General features: G+C 42.8%; 1 protein-coding gene across 5 annotated transcripts in view; it reads right to left on the bottom strand.

Moving 5' to 3' along the window:
- The window catches only part of LOC117898646 (uncharacterized protein CG43427), a 61307-nt gene that overhangs the window by 39760 nt on the left and 443 nt on the right, over window positions 1-21104 (bottom strand). For all 5 annotated transcript variants that reach the window (XM_034808211.1, XM_034808212.1, XM_034808210.1 and 2 more), the window contains exons 2-3: window positions 20821-20962; window positions 9207-9261 (exon numbers count right to left, since the gene is read on the bottom strand). The gene's annotated coding sequence lies outside the window, so the exon portion shown is untranslated. The remainder of the gene's footprint in view (window positions 1-9206; window positions 9262-20820; window positions 20963-21104) is intronic.

The raw sequence follows: 21104 nt of genomic DNA, 5'->3' as shown, positions 1-21104 counted from the left end.
TAAGCTTTCGGGACTGTTTTTGGGCTTTATTTCGGACACGTCTCGATTCAGAAATGAATCAGACAGCGCCTCAGAGGCATGCCTCATTTGTCGGATATAGATTCTAAACAATTGTTTGGTTTAGCGGCAGGCAAAGCGGCAAAACAGCTGCAGGGAAGCACCAAAGTATTTGCGGTATTTGTCATGTTCAAAGCATCTCGATTCGATGTGCTATTTAATTATAGAAATAATCTAACACAACACACATTCTGCGAGCATTTGTTATTATTCATTTGAGCAGCAACAGCAACACAAATCACGGAGATGACATAAGCCAAGCGATTCGCTATTTCCCTGACTAAATTGTGATTTTCGATTCAATAGAAATCAGAATGTGTGGCCACACTGGCCACACGCTGGCTGTGTGTCCCTGGCACTAATAACAGAACACAAAACCAAAGTTTAGTTTGCATGTTTTCTGCTGCTGTTTCTGCATTTTCTGCATTGCAAAATGCAAAACAATAGACTACACTACCGTGAAATCATTCAAATACAGCGAAGTGCAGTGCCTGCACCGAAACATGATGATAATTGTGTGTGCAAGCCCACAATTGCAACACTGGCAGCGGGCAGCGGGCAGCACACGATCACACGATCACGCACTGATTTTGCGCACTTTATTTGGCTTTGTTTTGTGGATAATTTTTCCATTTAATTACACTTTTTGCGTTTGAGTTAATTTCCTGCCATCCATTTTCATTGGAATTGGTAATCATTGTTTTTTATATAGGGGAGAGGCACGCTTCGAAATGAAACTATAAATCGGTGGAAGAGTGCAAAGCGTTAAACACAGTTCTAGAGGCTTACAAATAAATGTAATCATTTTTTTACCACACTACGGAGAGCCGCATTTTCTGCTTATAAAAACCTTCCCCAAAATCGAGTTTCTTTTCTCAATTGATTCAGACTGCCAGTGTTGCCCTATCAACAAATAATAAAGAAAAGGCACCGCCAAGTGTCACCATACTAAGCCATGTTTATGGTGCTCTTTGGCTCCCCCACTCCAACTCCACTCCATCTCCATCTCCTTCGTTGCGAGTGCCATTGGCTTTGTGGCCTGCCACAGCTTCGATAAGGCCAAATGCAGCAACATTGTTGCTACGATTATGGCGATGGTCGGCTGTTGCTGTTGCATGATGCTGTAGCTGTTGCTGTTGCTGTTGCAGCTTCGGCTTGTAGTCATTATAGTTTCTTGTTTATTTTCTGTCATCATCAGTTTTTCGGTTGTTTTGACTGTTATGCTGCGATGCGACCATCATCAACATCAACATCCATTGGTGTGGAGTCTGCACGAACTTCCACTGTGTACGAGAGTGTATCCGAACACAGTCAGAGCATTGAACCTTTGCCGAATGCCGAAAGTGATTGTTCGGGAAACCGGAGATGATGCCGGAGAGATGGGAAATGCGAAATGGTAGACGGACTGGCAGAGGCCAAGCCGAAGCTGAATGATTTCTATTGTTAAAACTTGTGCTGTGATCATCCATGTGCATTATTTATACCAATTTATGACACGACAATGATGTTTGAGCATTTGATTAGCGCGCAGAAAATAGCAAAAAGCAAATAGCAACGGCAAACAAATGAAGAAAACTTCAACAGCTTCAGGCAAAAGCAACAAGCAGGAGGCCACTAATTGACAGGCGCCAAGGCATTGATCGTTAATCCATTGGGTACCCTCCATCGAACACTCTCTCTCTCTCTCTCTCTCTCTGTACTCTAAGAGTTACAGAAATTGGTAACTCGGAATCATCCCCCAGAAGCTTTTAGTGCGCGGAAACAACAGACAGAACGGTGAGGTGGACACACCGAAATTCATAGAATTAAAAGCAAAACCTTTCAAAATACAAAGACTCGAACAATATGTTTCCCCTTCGCTCTCTTTTTTGTTTTTATTCATTTTTGTTGCTGTTGCCATTAGTTGAGAACCGAAAACAAAGCAAAGAACCATTTAATGGTCGATGTATCGGCTGTGGCCATACCAGGTAATTGCACTTATTTTATTTCACCTTTTAAAATATTAAATATATGAAATGAAGAGTAATGTCTTTAAATCAATATTCTTGGTCTTCTGTTCAACCTGCTACACGAGATAAACACTTAACCAATACGCTCTCTTTCCATGCAGGGTACCACAAAAAAAGAATCCATTAGGCCCGAACCAACGATCCGCAGAGCGGCAGAGCATCGTCAGCGCCAGTGGCCGGTGGCCGGTGGGCCAGAGCCAAACACTAACCGGAAGTTCACAAAAGTTGACAGTTGATCGTGTTTTTATGTACATAAAACAGCAACAGTTCTCTCGCTCTCTCTCTCTCTCTCTCTCTCTCTCTCTCTCTCTGTGTGTCTCTTTTTTATGGTTCAGTCAAATCAGTCAGGCATATAGAACATTGACATATCGTCGCAGCATGCCACAGAAAAAGCAGCCAACAACAACGGAAAAAGTGGGTTGGTGGCAGAGCAGAGGCAGAGGCAGAAAGGAAAGGCATATCGATATGCAAAAAGCAAAAAAAAAGATAACCACAAGCTAAGAGAGGGAGAGGGAGAGGGCGGAACCTTCCACCGAAAGCGGAACTGTGTTGGGATGGGATGGTGGAGGTAACCCAAGACACAGGCAACACACAGCGAAATCGGAAAAATACTCAAGATGGACGGGGGCACAAACGATGGTAGACAAAAGCGCATAAGTTTCCGCTGACCGTTAATTAAAGCCACAAAAGACAGTAGCAGCAGCAGCATGGCCTAAAACAGACACAGGGACAGAGAGACGGAGGGACGGAGCGACGGACAGACAGACATATGGGAACATACTCGTAAATTTGTTAGCGCCTTGACACAGCTGCATGGCATTAGAAAACTGCAACGTCAACGGCCAAAAGCAAAAGCAAAGTCAAAAACCACAGACGGAAAAGGTAGCAAGAGGCGCGGGGCGAAGGCAAGACGAAGCTGCAACGGCGGCACGCGCTCCAATTCGCCCAAAATGAAACCTGGGATAGGGTAGGTGGCATGGGAGCACGTTGCAACGTTGAGGCAACGCCTCTATCAAGGTTGCACCAAAAGCAATCTTGCGCGGGGGCGCCGCTAACTGTTTGATTAAAGGATCAGGCGGCAGGCGGCATTCACTCTACGGACTAGAAAGTTCACTCGGACTAGAAAGATTCTAAGGAGTAAAGGAATACCCTGGAACAGCGATGAATAAATATTGATTCATAAATATGAATATTTAGATTCGTTTATACATACAGATATTCGGTGGAAAGATGGAAACGGGTGTGGAAAATGTTTATGCGAAAAGATTCCAAAGGGTTTGAAAAGAAACCACCCGACAAAAACAGGGTACGCAAAAATCATGCTTGAGGAGAACGTTTTGGCGGCAGCTGTGCCACAATTTATGTTAAATATTGCACAGCCGGCAGGCAGCAAATCTGCAACAAATATAAAAAAAAGAGAGTTGAACGTTGAACGTTGAATGTTGCACAGCCGCAAGAGATGTCAGCTGCTGCTGCTGCGGCACTGTTGCTCCATGGATGATGCTGCCCCGATGCCACATGGCGTTTGCAACATAACACGCATATGGAGGAGAAATTGTGCCAATTTGTTTGTTGCTTTTGTTGCGGTTAATGCTGCTGCTGCTGCTGCTGCTGCTGCTGTTGTTGCTGTGTGGCAAAAGGCATAAGGCGGCAGGCCACAAGAAGTGTCTATATGGCGGCATTATTGATGATGACAGAAATGTGTCGTTTGTGGAAAGCATTTTCTAAGCGCGCAGCTGTGCCACTCGTTGCCATGAACCTCAGCCAGCACGAAGTTTGAGGCCAAGCCAGAGCGCAAGTTCACGAGGAACAAGAGCGACCCTCCTCCACGCAGAGCAGCTCCAACCAGTTGTTGATTAAGCTAAATGCGACTGGAGGATCGAATCGCAGTGGATCCTCATCGTGGATGGGAATGGGCATGGGCATGGGCTGGCAATATTTATGCCATGCATTAATTTTCATGTCTAAAAGGGCTTAAGCCGCACAGACGGAATGACCTTGTGCGTAAATTTTAATCAGCACATCCTTAAAAAATAAATGAAAAGAAAATAAAAAGTGACTGGACGGGTCTGGGACTGCCTGATCCGTGATACGAGCTGCGTGACTCATGCATTCAACGCCAAACATCAGAAACGATGTACAGACAGGTTAAGATATTTTTGCATGCGGAAGAGGGAACATCACTTTGATGGACAGACAGACACAATTGGGTTACTCTTTCTCATTCTGCTTCTCCTCCTCCTCCATCTCTGGCATTGCAATTCCATTTGGCAACCTATGCCGCATATGATATCATCTTTCAGCCAACTTTATGCTGATGCTGTGATGCTGATGGGGAGAGGAGATTCTTTAGAAAACCAAACAAGCAAGAACTTCAAGCTACAAAGCAGAGACGCTCGCCCACATGGGGAATGTCAACCACAAGAGAACGACTTCGTCTTCATTGTCATCTTCATCATCAGACACAGACACAGATACACCTACAGATACAGCTACAGATACAGCTACAGATACAGCGATGTGATATACAAATTAGCAAATTGTTATTTTTATAATTTAATTGAAATGCCAACGAGCCAAAAAAGAAAAGCATCAAAAAATCTTTAAGCCAAGAGCCAAACAAAAGATAAAATTCCCCCACGAGTCACAGAGTCACATCAACAATTAATGCAAAAAGAGAGGCGGTAGAGGCAGCGGCAGCGGCAGCGGCAGCGGCAGCATTTAAAAATTAACATGATAATCTTTACTTCTGCTGTCTCTCCTCTCGGGGATTTAGCGCTTTTACCGTTCGTTGCGTCTCTCCCGTGCTCCTACAATGCGAATCACTTTGAGAGAACCAACCAAGCACCAAGCACCAACAATCATCCCCCAATTGCCAAATTCTTGTGCTCTGCTCTAGATTTTATTTCGCATGTAATTGCTGAGACTTTTTCTGTGGGTTTGCTGCAGGGTTTAACGATGTGCACACACTGGCTAAAGGAACACACTCTGACTCTATTTTTTGTAAATTTATTGAGTTTCATTCAAACTGAAAAGATTCCAGATCTCAGCCGTAAGCAGTGATCCACTTGGACTTTATGCAATTTGAGCAGCTGCCAAGATAAATGTTTCCTTAACCGCACAAAGCCAAAGCCAGAGCCAGAGCCAGAAAACAATCAAATCTGCATGCGAGAGTGAGAAATGCAGAGGAAACCCAAACCCAAACCCAAGCCCAAGCCTTGCGTCTGTCTTGTCAACTTGCATATAAATTTCATTTGGCCAAAAAAAAGAATAAAAGAAGATAATAAGCGCCATTGCGGTTTAACATGACCCGAATTCGCCTTTAAGCCTTTATTTAAATGCAAGAAAGATACTCTCGGTGGCTGTCAAAACGTTTATATAGTCTCATACCGCAAAACACAATACAGACAGGGCAGGGCAGACAGACAAACAGACAGACATTGTGGGTAGGTGTAAGAACTCTTTTTCTTATCGAGCTCATCAAGACAGCACTCAACACTTGCCCACCGCAGGTACCCCAGGGATCCCAGTTCCAAGTTTAGCTGCAGGAAAAAACGCATTTGAACACTCTCCGAAGAAAGGCAGATTATATAATCTTCTGGCCTCAGCCGAAACTCCGGCAGCAGCCCCAAAGAGTGGGCCGCAACCACAACAAAATTATTTTATATTATAACGAGTGGCAGGGGGAGGCAGAGGAGAAATATGCGTGGGAATCGGAGTTGGGAAATGTTCAAATGTTTACAATATACAAAGTAGAAGAAGAAATAATCATAAAGAAACAAGAAATAATGCCAGGTCTCGGGGGCAACACAGCAACAACAGCAACAAATGAAGTTGAACAATTTTTCGCTACTGTTTTGTACCGCCAGAAGTGGAGTGGAGTGTGAAGTGCCACCTGAAGAGGAGCCAAGAGTAGCCAAGTCATCATCAGCGAGTTTTGTGGTCGTCATCATCAACATCGCTCTACGAAGCTACTGCTCCTCCGCCTCCTCCTCCTTCTAAGCATATTCCATCATCAGATTCCTGTAGGTGTTCTTCTCCTCTACCCTCTACCCTCTATTATCGATTAATCTCCTCCGACCCTTCCGCTGCTCCGCCTGCTACCATTCCTTTGGAGACGACAACGACTTTTGACCGTGAAATATTATACGAGTGTCGTGCCTCATTTCGTGGGCATGCATTTTTAATATTTTAATTAAGAATTTGGGGAGTATAAACTTGTGGGGTAAATGAGAAATAAACCGAAAAATGTTCCTCAATAAAGGAAGAGCAAATTTATTGTAATGGTGTATGTTTCGCTTGCTTTTAATGGGGTTTCCCTCTCTTTCCTCTTTCCAAATATTTTTAATAAACATTTCTATAACCACAATGAAGAAAACATGTTTCCTGTGCAATACTCTCACAGAGTAGCTTAGCAATACTTTAAAAGAGTGCACAACACATATCTACCACTAGCTCCATCCCAGTGAGACTCGAACACGAAATAAGTTTGCATAAAATCTTAAGGTACCTTTGCTTAGAATTTCTATATTTCCCACATAACTTTTCTACACAACTTCAACAACAAAACAGTCGATTCTATCATTAGTTCTAACTTGAACAGTGGCCAGCATTCAACAGGCATTCTGCTGTTTGGAACATGCTTGGAACTTGGTCAATTAACATGTTACCTTTCTTTTTGTGTTTCCTGTGCATGTTCTGGGGGGCAACTGACAATGTTGCCAACGTTGCCCAAACGACAAGAATAACCTCTTCCGTTGAAACCACCAAACCACCAAACCACCAAACCACCAAGTAAAAGGGCCTACAATTTCTAAGAAAAAGTTTACAAGTCTGTGGCTCGTTTGCTTTGGAAATTGGTTTCTCTTGTGGGGTGATCGCATAATAATAAAGCTTCAGCTCCAGGGCTCAAAACAAAATGCTAAACATTGACAGAAAACGGAAAGAATAAAAGAATCAAGAAATGGCTCTGCTGATGAGCGTCTATTCAAAAAGTTTATACAATTATGAGTGTCTCTTCGGCGGCTCTTCAACCTGTCCCATATGTCCATCAAATGTTTTCTTCACAAGTTGACTTTCAAAACACGTGTCGCCTCGGTCTCCCCCTCCACCATTGAGCTACGAAAAACGAATTACGAGTATTATCATGCATATCATATCATATCATAATCTAAAAGTAAACCCGAGAATATGTCATTTGTGGACATATTTAAATGCTCAACTCGTAAATCTATAGAAAGTCCATGTAAAGGGTTTCACGACAGAGGGCGAACACAACCAGCCACACAAAATTATTGACCTGCTGAGCGTTTTACGATTTGACAAAAGACAAGACATCGCCAGGTATGGGCCATAAAAGATTGTCACATAAAAAAAGAAAACTTAAATGAGATCTAGATAGTCTTTGAAGAACCCCAACCCCAAGCTCTGGCTGCGGAACCATGGATTATGGTCAGAAATACTCAGGTATAGTTGGGTTGAAACTAAACATTCTTTCGGGTTTGCACGTTTCAGGTCTGATCTGGCAAATTCCGACTCCCCAGAGGAAAGTAAATGAGAGGCGCCATAAATTCAGTTGTCCCAAAATGTCTTAGCGCCCCAAAAGGAGGAAAATAAAGCAAGAAAATAGAATGCGCGCGAGAAGAATTCCTGTCGTCTGGCTCCCAAGACAGGGAGCTCTATCTCTCTCTCTCTCTACAAATATGTTGGATATATATAGAATGGATATACGCACACACGCACATACAAATATATATATTCACATAGTATATATAATTATATAGAACCTATTTTCATCTAATTTCTTTCATTTCTATCCACATGCCTTGCTCTATTTCTGTGGGGCGCAGCATTTTTAGCGCTGTCCTCTTCTGTCGTCGTCTGTCGCCGTCGTCTTCTTCTTTTATAACTCAATTTTCATTGCATTTCTTTCACTCTCTCTCTCTCTCTCTCCACTCTCTTCAGTCTCCATCGTTCGTGCTTCTTTCCCCTTCTGTTCTGCTCCATTTTCGGGGACTTTGTTTTCGTTTACGCATTGTCTGGCAAACATTAAAAAGCAACGAAATCAACGAAATAAAAGCTTTTATTGTTTGGGCCAAATATTTAGACATAAGTATATGTATATTTTGCATTCCTTTTTTTCCACCACATTTCACTAATTTAAATTGTATGCTCTGTAAAATATTTCGATTCCATTTGCCATAAATTATCGCGGGGGCACAGCCACTGTTCACGCACTTTGAACCGGCGCCTGCCACTGCAGCCAGTGCCTCGAAAATAGAAAACTTTATATTTGGATTACAACTGGAGCGCATAAAAGTCGGATCATCTGATTTATAGCAGGTGGTTAATATACGCACATACATAGTACACACATACATACATATGTACACGACTTATGCGTGTGTGCGGGAAAAAATCTCGAGGGACTGGACTAGGGACTGTTACTGGGAATCGGGGCATGCTCATGCTTATTGCGGAAATCAAAGTACATTTTCTGTCAGCTCTCTGATCCATTATTCGGGGGGTTGCACTTCACGTAAGCTCAGTTGGTTTGTCTTGAAAATGTTCCGAGTAAATTCTTTACAGCTTTCACTTTAGCTCCTTGAACTCTCACAGATTGATGAGTGTCACAGCTGTCAATCTCTCTCTCTTTCTGTACTTCCATTTCCACTCATCCAGAAAGAATATATTTTCTACATTTAAATTTTTTTATTACTATTTTCTGTCTTTCAAGCTCTCTCCCAGTGTGGCTTAGTACCCCGGTGAGACATTCAAGTTGCTGTAATTCGTTCGTTAAACTGAATCTCCAGCAATGGCAAGCATAATCAGCTTGACTCAAAAATACTCTATTAATATGCGTTACATGCAGCCATAAATTGCGAATCGGGAGGTACAGTACAGTACCGTGCTCGCCGCTTTCTTTAACCATAAATTATCGGAAAGCAATGTCCGATTAATAATGGATAATTCCATCCACTCACGATTCAAGGGTGTGGCGTACTCGTAAGATACAGACTGCAAATTCCAATCCGATACGTTAATAACATTGGTTTGTGTATGAAGTACAAGTTTATGAACAAATTTGGCAAACGATATCAAAGTGCACTTCAGAGATGGGAGGAGGAGGCGTGAACTTACCATAAAAAGCTGTTAGGCATCGTTTCGTCGTATGATTTTATGGCTACATTTAAGCCTGCAAGAAAGATAAGATTAACGAGAAATTTATTAGATAAAAGAGTTCAAGCCCATAAAATGTGGTGTCTAAAGAAAAGGGGAATGCATATAAAGCAAATGCAAAGTGGGGATCGCAGATCGAATATTGTACGGGGCTTTCATATGCCAACTTTTGGGATATTATTGTTCAGATTTGATCTGACTTTATGGGGGAGTTTAGGGAATCTAAAAACCAGTTTGGTGTGCACCTCTAACCTATTGCCAGTGTCACCCAATTATATTTTAAATGCTGGCAACGTTTACCCATTAAATAAAGATATTTCTTGGTCTTTCTACATATTTTGCCAAAATATATGGCAAACTGCATAATTTGTAGAGCCAAGAATGCGTAACGCAACCGCCTCTTCTCTCCCCTCGAACACCACAGCAACAGCAACAGCACCAACACCAGCACCCTACACACCCTCTGCCAAGTGCGCTTCTATGCAGGCGATATTTTAATTTTTTGCTTAGAGCGCCAAGAACAAGAAATTCCTAAAGATCAGCCAGGCCAGGCCAGGCCAGGCTGTTTCTGGTTGCCATTTGCTATTTTTGCCATCTTTTCTGTTGATTTGACAGCTTTGCTTTGCAAACGACAAACAAATTATAGAAAATTATGCTGGCAGCAGACTGCGAGTAGAGTCTCGACTACAGTGTCTATAGGGGAAGATCACGAGACGAACGGCGGAATCTATAGAGAGGAGAATCAATAATGATTCGACGGAGTGGTATCGCAAACAATTAAAATTGATTGGGATCAGAACTTGAAAGAACTATCCATCAAATGGCCAAAGGGGCTAAGGCAAAACAAAGCCCAAATTCTTGACAAATCTCCCAAATAAGAATTCTTGTTCGCAGTCTCAGTATCTGTACCTCTTTTATTGGGGCCGGGGACCGCGTCCCATCCCCGCCACTTTTCAATTAAGATGAACAAAAAACTTGGTCGTCGGTCTCGTACTTTTTGCGGTGTGTGCGAAAATAAACTTTTTTATTGCCTGCGTGGCGCCAAAGGCAGAGATGTATCTGGAAGCCATCCCAAATTCGAGGGATTCGTGTATTTGTGCAATTTATTTCAATTGCCAGTCACTAATAAATATGCAATTAAAACGCAAAGAACACAGAGAATTTCTAACGCACGCAAAGTGATCAAGGATCTCCATGGCCCCCCTGCACCTCTCCTCTAGTTCAGCACCAAAGCAGATCCATTCAAAGATCCATCTGTTGGATCTGTTGGCCACACATTTGAAGATCAAACGCTGACTCTGGCTCTGGCTCTGCGATCAGATCATTTGGCTAATTGATCATAAAAACCCAACGAGCCGCACCACAAATCCCATTGCAGAGGAGAACACCAGCGATGTTTTATTTGAGAGGATGCGGAAGAGTACTCCTACTCAGATCTACTACCCATTTATTTATTTATTTGATGTTGGAAATTGTTTTTATTTTCCTAAACTATGCATGTGCAATGGCTGATTCTATATCCTGAAAAGAGTATTTGAATGTAAGCTCTTAATCGAGATAGTTTCGTGGAGGTTGATTAATTGGTTTGGTAATTTGTTTCTATAGCAACTGAGAATGTTTCCAATGGTTCCTGCTGTGTGTAACTGACAGAGCATTCGGTTGAGTGAGCAGATCACAGACATTGGCAGACACTTTAACTAACTTCCATGCAAGAGTTGCAGCACTTACTTTCCCTCTCTCTCTCTCTCCATCGATAAATCCCATTATTAATTGACCCAATCCCAGCGATGAACAAACTTTCTATAACCCAAGCAACAACCCAGTTAAAATTCTTTACAATGCCACACGTCCCGGGAGAGGGGGAGAAGGAGAACCTACCCATGGGGCAGGCGTCTGGCTTTTGGACTTTCTTTGTTGATCAAAAATCCATAAAGTGTAGACATTTTCACCATAAGAATGGTCGTAGAATGCCTCTACGGCCTCTCTATATGAAAAGTTAATCAAAGAACTGAAGGCAGAATGACGATCCCAAAGAGGCACACAAATTAGAAAACGCTTTAAAATACAAAATGCAAACAATTACAAGACGTGGGAAAAGCTTCGTGACAAAAATACAAATTGTTGTGTTTAAATAAACAGCGAAGAGAAGAGAAGAGAAGCAGCAGAAACAGAGACAGAGACAGCAGCGAAGAGACGGAGATAGAGACATTGCGAGAGCTAAAAACTAATAAAAATAACAGAAAAATAGAAGAAGAAAACGCCGAAGCCAAAAGCTAAAGCCATTAAGTGAAAACAAATTTATGACAACTCAAGCTCATCGACAGAAGAAGAAACCGAAAGACCTCTGGAAGAACACCAAATGTCAAGTGCATGCATATGGAAAAAAGCTTCTCCCTTGCCATTACCCCGGAGCTTTCCCTTCATACCATTCCATGTACAATTTACAGTTTTACAAGTGCAGCTTTAGAGTTGGAGCTTAGAGATAAAACGTTGGAGCTTCCTCCTCTAATGGTTTCATTATCGTGTGCGACTGACTGCTAATGCGGAATCGTTGTAAGAAGAGCACTGGTACATAGACTTTTATGGCTTATGGCTATATAAATATTTATGGCAGAGAGACAGAGGGAGAGAGAGAAAGATATGATATAAAATCAAAGCAAAGCCAAGAGGCAGCGTAGATGGTGATTTTCAGTTACTTTGCATGGAATTTATTACGGAATAATTAAACGATCACGATCGAAGCCCACCCTAAACTGCTAAGAAAAACCTCGCGCAAGACAGAAGAGCCAGAAAATAGACAGGAAAATGTGTAATTTATTCGCTAAACTAATAGTTTTTTGAGTGCCGATCAGCAAAGTCTTTCTTCTTAATATTTTCCATTCTATATAATTCATTTACCAGCACAAGACACTTCCATTATGAGGGGAATCCACCAACTTTTTGTACTTTCAGCTATCTCCAGCTTTTTTTCGCATTAAAGACACCTTTTCAGGGCCATGGACAAAGGCCATTGATTGTTGATTTATTAAAGAAAAACGCACTCAAGTATGTGCCACTACTTTTGTTCCACTAATCGGCTCCCAGCGAATATGACTGATTGCGTTAACTATGTCAAGTTCCAGTCGGTTTAAAGACGGAGACTCTCCAGCGATAAGGTCCGGTGTCTCCCCCTAAGGCAGCTCTCTATGGCCCATCTATAAATAGATAATGATTGTTGATTTTATGACTGGTCGCAGGCGGAAATTGTCCATTTAGTAAGTGGAGGAACATGGCTCATTTGACAGTGTTGGCAAATGCAAAACAGATGCCAAACATGACGAGGGGAGTGGCCTTTAAAGAGTGGTCTCCTTTTACAAAGTCTTACAAACCTTCCAGCCTGCCAGCCCACCAGTCTCTTCTCCTCTGATGATCAATGGATGGAGCGTTAACTGATTGTGATCTGCTGCTACATAGTGTCTGCTTGGAGTCGGAGTCGGAGTCCCGAGCAGATTGCAGACAGACCAGACACACTGAACAGTCACTGAACTTGCAGCAACAGCAGGAGATGATCGCGGGAGAAGCTGCAACGGGGGGAAGTGCGTCAAAAGGCCAACAAACGCACGCATACCAATCCCTCGCCTTTACCCTCTCCCTGCCATTCTCTCCCTCTCGCTTCACGGCACATATGGTCAACATTGTCTGGGGGCCAACTAATAACAAAACACACACAACCGGCTTCAGGCCGGGCCAACACAGCGAAAGAGAGAGAGAGATGAAGAGAGGTGTACGGTGTACGAGGAGCGATGGAAAGAAAAGTTTGTTTACTTGGGAGGCAACAATTTTCGTGTCTGCCACACAAAACTCGTCGCTTGTTGTACCCTTTGCTGGAGAAAGGGCATTTTAACTATGGAAAGAAAGAAAGTATTTGCCATCTGACTGATATTTAGCACTGATAACTGGATCTACATGGTTGGGATCGATAAAGATTGTGGATCGGGATCATTTATTTAAGTGGGATCAGGTGGGATCATTTGTCTTGCAGGGTATCATTCGCTTCGATCTTCCATTCTTGGCGCTTGGCTGTGGCCTGCGCATAAGTCACTCTCCCGTTCTGTGGATGCTTGAGGCGGAGGAGGTTGTGGAGGTTGCCCCGTCTTCAGCTCCATCTGCGGCTCCAGCTCTGGCTGTTGCTCTTTCAGCTGCAAATTGCGCAAATTCCTAAGCCGCCAAGGCAGCAACACACATCTGTCGTCACATTGCGGCAATTGTCGCTTCACAACACTGTCAAAAAGGAGAGAGAGACAAAGAGAAAGAGAGAGCGAGAGAGAGAGAGGTGAAGGCCGTACTGAAGCTGGCTTTGGATGGAGGAGGGAGTCGCACAAATAATTGCATGGCCCGCATCCCAAAGAGAGCCTCGAGGAGCCTCCACTCTTGCGGCCATAACGAATTCGCAATAATGTGCATTTTATTAGATACTCTCCTCCACTACCACTACAACTCCTGCGCCTCTCTCCGCGCAGCTCTGTGCTCTCTGCTCCCCCCGAAACTCCACTTAACTCTGAGTGCATTTTCCGCTTGAACACGATTTCATTTAAATTTTTCCTCCAGTGTTGCCCTTTCGGGGGCTACAAGGAAGGAAATCGCTTGCCTCTGGCTCATGGCTCATGGCTCAAGGTGTTGGATGTTGGCTGAAATGGCGAATGGCTCAGGGTTGTCGGCTAAGCGGAAAATATCTGTGCTAGTGCCAGTGCGTGCAAAGGCGTACATTTTTATTATGGCTTACAGTGGAGAAAATTATGGTTTCTTTTTTAAGGGAAACTTATAGTTCAATAAAGATTAAGTGGCCTCGCTTTTTCTTCCTTTCTTTCGATCATCTGCCAAAACTAGATCTCACATTTATGGATCTTCCAATTAGAAAGAAGTACCGAAACTATCTTCAACGGTGCAGCTCTCGGGGGAGCTCTCTCAACGGATGGGTTGGAACATCCTCTACATCCACATCCACATCCACAAACGACAAACAGACCGTTAGACAGACAATTTCCACTGCCATTTATTTTATTTATTAGCGTTGCTGTTGCGGCAAAAGCGAGAGTAAAGCCCGCCATAGCTTGCCATAGAAATAAAAGTGAAATTTTTCCCAGCCTGAGAGAGAGAGAGCGAAATTGTTGCACATTCGCATACAAAATAAGCTTCAGGTTAAAGTAGAAGTACTTTTATGTACACCGTATGTACACCGTATAATTGGGTAATAATTTTATAATTATTCAAGCATTTTACTCGTACGAACTGTCATTGGGGTAATCGGTAATCGGAGGAGACCCACAGATCTGTTCAGAGAGGGTAACCTGAACCTGAACCCATTTATCAAAACCTCTAAAAACACAGAAAAAAAGACTACGACAGGCCTGAAAATTATGCGTTAATTAACATGGCAGCTTGGAGACGGAGTGACCAGCTAAAGGCACCAAAAAACTGACTTTGAAGGTCTCGTCGCTCTCGGGGCCTGGTCGATTGGGTTTCTGTGGGAGATCTGGTTTTCAGGTTACCCCGCCCGTAAGCCGACATTGACATGTGTGACCCCCCGACCCCAGACGGCAGAGAGTGACCTTCAGAGAAGCCCAAAAACCAGCAGCAATAATGGGTAACACTTTAAGACCTTACTCCAAAGTTTTAATTGGGAGATTGATCGATCACACTCACAGTTGAGTTCATTCCTTACAATTCGAGTACTTTTCCACACCACCAACTTTTACGCAATTCCCGCAAGAAACGTCCATTGATTGGAGGGGTATTTCCATAGGAATTCTGTCAGAATTCCGGGAATCTCTTAAGATAGCGCAAAAATTCAGCCATTGCCAAGGCGATAGTAAAATTCAATTTGATTAGCTTATCGGAAAGCGGGTTCCAACAAAGTTACGGTAAAGTCAGAATCCTTAGCTATGGAAATAGATAAAGATATAAGGAAATGGCAACCAGTAATAGTAGATGGGAGCTGTGAATATGGTAGATAAAAACCAACAAATTCGATGTAAAATTCTAACATGAACTTACTTTCTCGAACTTGTGACAGAAACAAAATATTACACACACAATAAGAGTACAAATTAAATTAAAATTTGGCATAATTCTTGCCAAAAGTTTCATTCTCCCAAAGGAAACGTTTATTTGGGATAGTATGCCACTTGGTGGACTGGTGGAACAGGGACTTATTGAAGCAAGTAATATCGAAAAAAAACGTTGAATTCATTTACCAGCAGCGTTGCCAAACTTCCACTACTACGTTGCCAATTTTCAATGCAATGCACCTCAATGTGATTCACAAACATCTGTTTCTGGTTCGCCTCTGTGCGCTCGCACTTTAAACAATACTATTGACTTTGTTAACAAAAAGGTAAATAGAAAACTTAATTGCTACAGAAAGGTAAACAGTGAAATGCAGACAAGAACACCTGAGTGAGAAGGCGGCGCTTCATGGGGTAGGGGACCTACGCCTCCAGGCAAATAGACAACTTGACGTTGCGTTCGTTCCACTGATAATTGCTGATAAACGTTGACGCTGCACTCTATATAACAGACAGACAGACAGACAGTCCATATATGAGTGTACGAACGAGTGCAAGTCTTGGGTGTCTGCTTTGTTCTGTTGACTTTAATCAAATGCACCTTCCCCGCTCTATTCATAAATTCACTTTGAAGCGCAGTTCTGGGTGCAATCAAAGCTGTATTTGCATAAATGGGACAAGCTCTATATGTATGTACATATACCTACGTATAGAACAGATAAGAGCTGGCTGAGGGTTGAGGTGTGAATAATTGCAATATATAATATTCAAATAAGATTGTTCGGACAAAGATAGAGGCAAAGTACAATGTGAGAGATAACCCATGGGCAGGGCCTCTGACTGGAGGGTCTTACCTGGTTACAAAAATAAGTAAGAAATTGCTTTAAATTTCGTATTACGTGTGGCAACACAGTGAATTGAACATTGAACACATCCAGCCATCAAACTTTTATCCACTCAACCTCATTCTATGCCCGGCGAAAATATATTAAAAATTCACGAGTTTTTTCTTTAGCGTCACATTTACACGCGCAGCAACCACACCCCTGCAGGTCCGGACACGTTAAGGCCTCGTGAAGAACTGAGGAACTGAAGCCGGAAAGCATTCAAGCCATTTGATAAGGCTGCTTGCTCCTTCTGTGGAGTAGAGGCAGAACAGGAACATCAAAAGCCATTGGCAAGCACACTCACAGGCCCTTTTATGTCTATCTAAAAACATAGAAATATATCTATGTATATGTATACGAGTATGTACAATGTATCTGTATCTGTATTCAATTGGATATATAGGTCACAAGCTGTCGACTCTCGGTTGCAATGGCAACGGCAAAATCGGGAAAAGGCAAGCGGCACATACATAACTTCGTTGCACTCGTTTTTGTCTACCTTCGGCAAACGATTCCCTTCCCAACCACCCGAATCACACACCCAAAACAGCTGTTGGGGTTCACAGCCACCCTTAACAGTCATGTGGCTATGTATGTATGTAGCTAACAGCTATGTTAAAGCTTCAACTGCTGGAATGTTGGGATAGGTTGAATGGAACTTTCATTGGATAGAACGAATCTTAAATGCAAGTTTTCTGAGGAGACTTCTTCAGAAATTAAACAAGTCGAATAACGCAAACAAATATTTATGTTTAAACTCGTTTATACGGTTTGCAGTGTGCTCTTAAGCGTTAACATTTCTCAAATATGTATTTGTGTATCTGTTTATGTACATATGTACATATGTATGTATGTATGTATATATTTTACGCCGAAACTTTCAACTTTTGTGCTGCTGGCAATTAATTCTCTCTGCTGTTGCTGCTCTTGGAGCTAGGTCAACAGTTTGTACCCTCATATACAATGCATACAGACATGTATGTACCTCCTGCATATCCTTGTGTGTGTGGTGGAACACTTATTAGGAATGTATCCTTTGAGTGGGAAGTGGTGTGGTGGCTCCAAAGCCCTGACAAATGTCTGACGCTGCCTTTTGGGGAGCCGGGAGTCCCCACTGGAGGGACCAGCACGAAATGGCTGTAGCTGGAAATTCTGCTGATAAGCGAAAATGATGATGTAATTGAAAATTTCAATTAAATGAATTGCCAATCCTTTTGGGGTTCGGAGAAACAATGCAAAACGAATCAATTTAGAAGAGTAAATATTTAATGGCCCTGCAAAGCCCGTAAGGGAGGTCGAAAATATTAAAAATAAATGAATAGTTGAGTTTCGTTCTCTTCGCTACTGTTATTATTGTTTACTTAATCAAATGCTCTACTATTCTGCATCCAATCTTTGAAACGAATTAGAAACTCATTAAAAATGAAACCAGAAACTTTTGTCCCAGGGCTCTAAATCACAGGCTTTAAACTTAATCACGCTTTAATGATAAGCAAACCCAAAATTCAAAGACAGACCCACAGCTAGACCCGAAACCCAAAAAAGAACCCTAACAATCAGGTTGCATTTTAATTATAGAGTAAATCCACGAATACGAACTAATAAATAGACAGACGATGTGATGCCGGGCGCCGTCAATTTTCAAAAGATTCGAGAGATAGGGGGAGACCGAATCCGAGAGGAGAAACTCGGTCCCAATAGATAGAACATCGCAGCTGGACATGGCCCAGGGTCTGGGCCAGAAATAGAGTGGGAGAGAGTTACAAGAAATCGCCCCCTGCGGCATTTCCGTTCATGTTCATTCAGGAAAAAACCAACAGGCAGGCAGAGCGTGCAAATGCGAAGCTGAAACATGGCCAGAAAGAGAGACAGAGACCCACACACTCATCTTTAGAGAAACAAAAGAAATCCAAGCGAGGGCGACTAATCCACGGACACAGGCAGACAAGACACACCAAGTGCAGTGCATTTTCCAGTCTGGCAGAGACGAAGCCGGAGTCGCCTCTGCCTCTGACTGTGCCTCTGCCTGTGCCTCAGCCTGTGCGTGTGAAAAATGAAAATGGTTAAAATAGCAGGTAAGTTAATAAGCGACGAGGCACTGTACTGCACTGCCGCAGCACAAAAGCATTTTCACTAAATACCCGGCATTGTTTCAGTGCCGCTCCTGACAAAGAAAACAGAAAAACGTTAAACCATGAAAAAAAGAAGCAGCAACCTGTCGAAAAGAGGGGTTCTTACACTGTGCTACAGACTGGACGACAATAATTGCACAAGTGTCACTTCACTTGTAGCGAGTTGTGTTTTTGGTGGTGGAACGAACGAACAGGTAGGCAAGCGGCAGGCCCAAAACTGGGCCCATCATATGGGTGGGCCCACAGGTGGAGGCAGCAGCAGCAGCAACAGCAACAGCAGCAGCAGCAGATGGCCCAAAGAGAGCGGCAGAGGCAAGTTTTTATGGTCGATTATGAAAGAGCCCGAGAGTTAAACCAGAAATTATTATGAAATAATACGAGTCCGCTGTACATGCAATAAGACGCAAGAAGGTGTTGCTCTACTCCATAAAAGGAGCAGAGGCGTGTCTCTGGAGACCGAGCCGCAATGTCTGTCCAAAAGCGTTTAATTCAACAAACTTTAGTTACTGGGTAATTTATCTAGGAACATCATCTACCGAAAATGGAGAGGAGTGTCCCCAGAACTAAAATTGAAAGCTTCTTCTTCAACAACCACAAATTTCGGAGGGCAGCACTGTTTAACAGTTGCCACATTCCCAAATTACAGCTGGCAATGCTGGGAAGCTGCAGTAAAAAATTCCGAAAATTTACCCAAAGTCAACTGAAAATAAAATGTTTCTTTTTTCTTCTATGTAATTCTGATTACCTCAGCGGGGGGTCAACAAAAAAAAAAACGAAAGAAAAACCAGACCAGACCCGACTCCACTCCACTCCAACTCCAAATGTGCTTCAAGCAGGCATTGCCAACACTTTCAACTCGAAAAAGTAAAGAAAAACAAACTAAAAGTAAAGACCAAAAACAACTGCAAGACAAATGGCCATAAAAAATGAAAATTGCAACTTTGGAAATTATGCGGCAAACAAGTTTCAAGTTTTTGTTCAGCGGCTGCGCTGCGCTGCGGCGCCAATTTTCCATCGGTTATACTATGTGGGGAAAAAGCTACCAGGGCACCCTTTTTTTGTGTTTTTTCTCTCTAGTTTTTCCCCAGCTGCAGCTACGAGTATTATTTGTATCATTAAGAGCTGCCGCACCACCGCTGCTTCCGTCTTGGGAGCGAGCGAACGAAATGAAATTCACATAAATTCGACGCACGAGGCGCGCAAAAACAATAAGATGGGAAAAGCATAAACAAAACAGAAGCACAACAAGAAACAGCGCAACAGCAGCGGAAGAAGACGTCTGGGAAAAGAGAGGAGAGGAAGGAAAGCAATTGATTTTCGTGGAAAAATGCATTTTTCTTAGGGGGAAATGCTTTGGTTCGTTTTGGATAATTGTGTAATGTCCCCAAAGCGTTGCCTGCCAGTCCTCAGTCCCACACACAACTTTTCCCTCGTTCGCCAACTGTCGCTTCGGGGCGATTTATTGCCGTTTCTTGTGGGTGGCACTGCAACAATGTGTACACACCCAAAAGCTACTTGAGGCTTGAGGTTTGAGGTTAGGTAAGGCGATAAGGAGCGTGTGTGTAACCGTAACCGTAGCCCTTTCGAGTGTGCCCTCTGCCTTTCTCCCATCTGCTTGGGGCACTCGCACGAGATACAATCCAATCCAATTCAATCCAACTATCGCCCTTGCCCGGCTGTTGCGAAAGTTCAGCCGCCACTCGAAAAGCAAATGAAGCATGAAGCCTGAAATATTAGCCAAGTGGTGGGAGGGAGGGATTTCGCACAAAAAATGCGTTGCATCGCGTCGCCCTGTCGCACAACTAGGCAACCCTGACGACCGACACTGGACCGGGGGCTGCATTCCGCAAATGCAATCAAATCAACTTTCCAATGATGGATATTTTTTTCTCTTTCGATTATAATTTAGCCATTTTTTCATCATCTCTTTCGGCATTACCTTATTAGACGCAAAAACCTGTTGCACTCGACGATGACGATGATGATGATATCAAATAAATGACCAGGCGCCTAAATGCTGCCAACGTCTGAATACTTACAGGTGGAGAGGATGGGTTGGATGGATGGATGGGTCTTTTAGCATGCAAAGTGAAAATGAGCAAACGGAAAAATACAACAAGTAGCAGCAGGCCTTACTCGAAATGGCCTGAGAAAATTCGATCAAAAAGAAGCAAGCCAAGATGAATTCAATAAAAGCTCTTCATTTGAGGAAACAAAGGTCTCCGTTTTTTACCACTGCGCGAATTGATTACATTTTGGCGGAAACAACCCAGCATGCACCCAAAGTGGAGGAAGTTGACAACATTGGGCTCTATGCGGTGGCCATCATTTCTGTATTCATAGCAATAATCTTCGTGATATGTTATTTCCTTATAAAAGGATGATTGTAACCCTAATCCGAAGACGTACATATCATGGAAAAGCTATCATGGATAGCTAGCAAATAACTTCTCAAAACCGTACTACCCTCTGCAAGGGTATGACAATCGCAGCTTTAAATTCCAATACTCACCGTAAAAATCAAAGTTGTCAGTTTTCCTTATCAACGCCTCCGTTGTTGCTGCACACAGTTGGTTTGTTTCAAAAAAAATATATATTAAAATTATAAAACACGCATTAACAGAATCCCAATTGTTGTTGCTGTTTTTTTGTGGCTATTTTGGAATACAAACGAAACGAAAAGCATTAGAAATTTCTATACACAAACACACACACACTAAGACGACAGAGGAGCAACACGTACACACAGCATCCATCCCACTACACACACACGCAGACGTCACGAAAACGTGTTTG

The sequence above is a fragment of the Drosophila subobscura genome, chromosome O, assembly GCF_008121235.1.
Source record: "Drosophila subobscura isolate 14011-0131.10 chromosome O, UCBerk_Dsub_1.0, whole genome shotgun sequence".
NCBI classification, from domain to species: Eukaryota; Metazoa; Arthropoda; class Insecta; order Diptera; family Drosophilidae; genus Drosophila; species Drosophila subobscura.
This window is presented reverse-complemented; position numbering and strand designations above follow the sequence as displayed.